The sequence below is a fragment of the Lactuca virosa genome, chromosome 5, assembly GCF_052849685.1.
Source record: "Lactuca virosa cultivar CGN04683 chromosome 5, Lactuca_virosa_CGN04683_v6, whole genome shotgun sequence".
NCBI classification, from domain to species: Eukaryota; Viridiplantae; Streptophyta; class Magnoliopsida; order Asterales; family Asteraceae; genus Lactuca; species Lactuca virosa.
Genome location: NC_136430.1, coordinates 24,840,616 through 24,845,391, shown reverse-complemented (window position 1 = coordinate 24,845,391; position 4,776 = coordinate 24,840,616). Strand labels below are relative to the sequence as shown.

At 31.6% G+C, this 4,776-nt stretch overlaps 1 pseudogene; it reads left to right on the top strand.

Annotated features, from left to right (window-relative positions):
* The first annotated feature begins 1,662 nt into the window (after positions 1-1,662).
* LOC145111081 (mediator of RNA polymerase II transcription subunit 4-like) lies at positions 1,663-2,569 on the top strand (annotated as a pseudogene).
* Positions 2,570-4,776: the final 2,207 nt, after the last annotated feature.

Below are 4,776 nucleotides of genomic sequence, written 5' to 3'. Positions count from 1 at the left end.
TCCTTATTAAAAAACTCTTTATTTCACCGTTTAAAGAAATTAACCAATATTTCACCATTAAACTTATTGTTTACACCATTTGTAAATATATTGTTAACCTAATAACCTTATACAACATATCACATACGCCTCCTCCAACGACGATCGTCTGCTCCTGTCGTTGACTCCTTAAGCGATCCTCCCCTGCTCGCCGCCGTTAGCCATCTCGTCGCCACCGGCCGGAGATCGTCGCAGCCCACAGCAACACCGGAGCTATCGATTTTTCCTTCGACCGCACAGGTTCATGTTTGTTCCTACTGTTTGCATTCGTCTTTCTCTGTCTGCTTTCATTCGTGTTTTTTTCCTTGCTGTCGATTTGTGCTTCTGTCGATCTTCATCTTTTCCCTGTTTTCTGTATCTGTTAGATTAATTTTTTGGTTCTCTGAATTTTCAATCGATATTTATACTGAATTGAATTGGAACTCAAAAAATCGTATACTGAATTGATTCCATATATAAAATGTAGAGATTAAAATCTAATATGTTAAGATTTGTATTTCATGTTTCTCTTTTTTTTGACAAAGGAGCTGTCGATTTTTTGGTATCTGTTTTCTGGTGCATGATATGAATTTTCCTTGCTGTCGATTTTTTTTGATTTGAAGTTGAATGTGAAATGAGAACTGATTTTGAATGAAATACCTTTGAATGTGTAGTTTACCTTTGAATGTGAAATGAAAACTGATTACAAAGGCCAATTGTGTATGTGTTTGTTCTTCAATTTTCTATTGAACCTAGATGTTATTCTTAAGATGCTTATATGATAACTGGAACAATTTGAAAGTGTATGTGTTTGTTCAATTCTGTAACAGTTTGAAGGTGCATGCCTCTTTTGTTTTTGAATGAAATTCTTAAGATGCTTATATGATAATGGACTGTAATTTAGGTTATGGACACCAACAATGTTAATCTTGTTGATGCTGATACATCAAAAAAAGAAACTTAAGTCTAAACTTCATAATATAAAAGGAACTCCTTTTTGGTAATTTGACACATATAAGCAGTTTTTTTTTTCTTTTTTTGCCAAACACTAAAAATGGCTTATCAGCTTATAGGGTTTTGACACCGCTATAAGCTAATCCAAACATTTTTTTTAAAAAACTCCGTTTTGACATTGCTATAAGCTAATAAGATATAAGTTAAAAAGTTAAATGCATTTTTAATAAGCTTAGCCAAACACCCTTCTAATCCCTCATTTAATCATATTCCTTCTGCAACCAACCCATCTGCCCCTCCAGATCCTTCCAGTTACTGTGGGAATTGCATCGAATTATGTTGCACAAAATACATGAATTTTCTCTTTGGCATCCCCATGAATGTGTATGATGTTTTTGTGTGGAACTGCTAAAAACAATTTGGTCAATTGGTTTATCAAAAATGGCTTCTTGAACTCCATGATGATTTCCTGAAATCATATCATGGTTGAATGGACTGATTCATATTATGTAGAGTTGTAGACTGCATTATTATCATCTGATGTTAAACCTTTTTTTTTGTTACTTTGTGTTGGTTTTGTAACAAACAGATTCATAAGAAAAGTCCAAAAATGCTACAAAACGTACCTCACCAGATGATACAATCTCCCGCTAGGCTAGGCCTCCCAAACCCTAATTCACCAAACAAAAAATAACCCGTGAAATCCTCGACCTTCAAGACGCCAAACAAAAAATAACCCGTGAAATCCGATCCAAAGATTCCGCAATTCTCGCGTTTGCTAACAAACTTAAAGAATCCGAACGTGTTCTCGGCATGTTAGTCAATGATTACTCCGATTATCGCCGTTTAAAAAGATCCAAAGTTGAATAAAGTGAAGAGGATTCAAATACAACAACAGTTGTCACACATTTAAACTTAAACGATATTTTATCCTACGCACATAGAATAAGTTACACGACGTTTGCTCCGCCTGAGTTTGGGGCTGAGACAGCCCCTCTGCGGGGGGCTTTGCCCCCCGCACCTCAGGAGGAGCAGATGCGTGCTTCTCAGTTGTACTTATTTGCTGACATGGACGTGGGATTACCGAAATCCGAAAAGGAGAAATTTACGATTGAGCCCTTGGCTGAAAATGTGTTGGAGGGTAATTTGGTTGGGAATATGGCGATTAAGGATATGCTTCCCACGAATATTGTGGTGCCGTCTGGGTGGAAGTCGGGGATGCCGGTGCAGTTGCCGACGGATCTACCGATTCTTCCGCCGGCTGGATGGAAGCCGGGGGACCCGGTGGCTTTGCCACCGTTGGATTCAGTTGCTGTTGCTCCTAGGATGGAGGAGCAACAGCAATCGGTTCATGTTCCTGGGTTTGGGAAGGGACCACAACCGATACAGGTTCGACATGTGCAGCTTGATATTGATGATGATAGTGATACTGAGTATAGTAGTGATGATAGTTCTGATGATGAAGATTGATATCCACCTTGTAGTTTGTTTCAGTCAGTGTCAAGTTTAGGTTTTTCTTCTTAAAAATGCTCATTGTATGTAATAATGTATCAAGAATGTGTGTTTTGTTGGTTGGTTGGATGGAATGGAATGGATCTTTGAGTTTACATATTTAATGTTTATAGGATCTTTGAGACACAAAAATTTGAAAAAGAACAGTTGATGTTGGATAAAAATTGTGATTATTTTTAAGCATTTCTTTACACAGTAAGTATATACGTGAAGCATACATGAAATCATTTCCAGTCTTACTCAAACTCGGTTCAGTTTTCGTCAATGTGATTGAGATACATGATATGTAAGGTAATCGAACATCAATATTTGGTATTCGCATAGTCCATAAAAAACCAATAAAATTACACTAATTAAAACAATTTTACACAAATATATACCTGCAGTTCATTTTAAATAAGATTAACGAACATCAATAGGAACAAATTTGCAAACCATTCTTCTTTGATATAATATTGCTCTTTAAAAGCATACAAATTTGCAAATTCCTAGCATTGGTTGAAGCTATATGATTATTCCATGTTTGATTGAGATTATCCCGCTTGAACATTTCTTTGATTCAAAATGATGAGTTGATATTAGTAATTACTCATAAGCAAAAAAATATAAAAAGAAAGAAATTAAAAAGTAGATTTGTTACTGCTTACCGATTTTTCAGGTTAACTTTTGCTATAGTTGGTAAAACTGTAACTAAGTTGCTATTATAAGGTAAAAATTTAAAACATGTTGTGTGTAGTGTGTACGTTACTATTTGGTGAAATTTGAATGAGTAGATTATAAAAAGAACAATGTTTTTATTAAATACTTCAAAATACACGTTTCATAGGAAAAAAAAAATCATCGACTGCGTCTTTTACCGATCTAATTTGCATTCACCATTGACCGTAAAGAATTACCATACACTCGCGAACGTATGAAGACCAATTTCCGACTATCTTTACTTGAATAATAAGAGAGAAAGTAATGGTAATAATATTGACCGTAAAAAATTACCGATCTAATTTGCATTCACCATTGACCGTAAAGAATTACCATAGAAGTTTCAAACAATCAGTTTATGCACAAATATAAATACATAATTACATCTAAGAATTACCATAGAAGTTTCAAACAATCATTTAAGAATTAATACACCTTTGATTTTGACCCAAAATCCTTATCCATTTTGTGTATTTAAGTTAGTTTTAAGAAAATGTAGTTACAGTGTACTACATTTTAAACAATAAAAAAAAATCGTTTAAAGTTTAGATTACAAACCGTTTATAGTTTAAACAATCAAAATCCTTATCCATTTTGTGTATTTAGGTTACAAACCGTTTAAAGTTTAAACAATCAAAAAAACTGGAGCTCAAATTGTGAATTTAATCGACAAAACTTGAATTTGATGTTTTTCTTAGAAATTGTGCATTTTTTTTTGAAAGAAGGGTCTCTCTAACAAAGATGTCCAGTTTAGTTTAGCTTAACCATATAAAAACTTGCATTTTGTAAACGTGTTTTGGCTTTAATCCATAAGTATATATTTATACCATTTTTTCATCTATAACAAGTTGTAACTTGATTCTTGTAAATATTATATAATATTCAATTACTATATATATATATATATATATATATATATATATATATATATATATATACTTAGAGATTACAAGACTTTTTTTTGAATGCATAAAAAAAATACTTAGAGATTACAAGACTTTTTTTTGAATTATTTTTATAAAAAATCGCAGCTTTTTATTAAAATTCGCTGAAAAAAAAAATCATTTTTTTTATAAAAAAAAGGTTTTTTTTTCAAATTTTTTTTTTCAGCGAATTTCTTTAAAAACCTGCGATTTTTTCATAAAAAATGTCAAAAAAAAGTTTTGTGATCTCTAGGTATTTTTTTTATGCATTTTTATGATTTTTTGGGTTTTTTTAGGGTTTTTTGTTTTCCAAATAACCCTTCCCTATATATATATATATATATATATATATATATATATATATATATATATATATATATATATATATATATATATATATATATATATATATAGGGTTGAGATCGGTTGAGAACTCATATTTTCCCAAGAACCCGAGAACTAAAAGTTGAGCATTGGATAAAAAGTAATTCATTAATGACATTATCGTCATCTTACCAATTTTTTTAAATACAGATTTTTAATTTTTTATAGAAAACATGAATTGTTGAAAAAAAAAATTGAAAAAAAATATTTTTTAAAAAATCTGTAAGTTTTTCAAAAAACTGAAATTTCAAAAAAAAAACTGCATTTTTTTTTGCAAAATAACTGC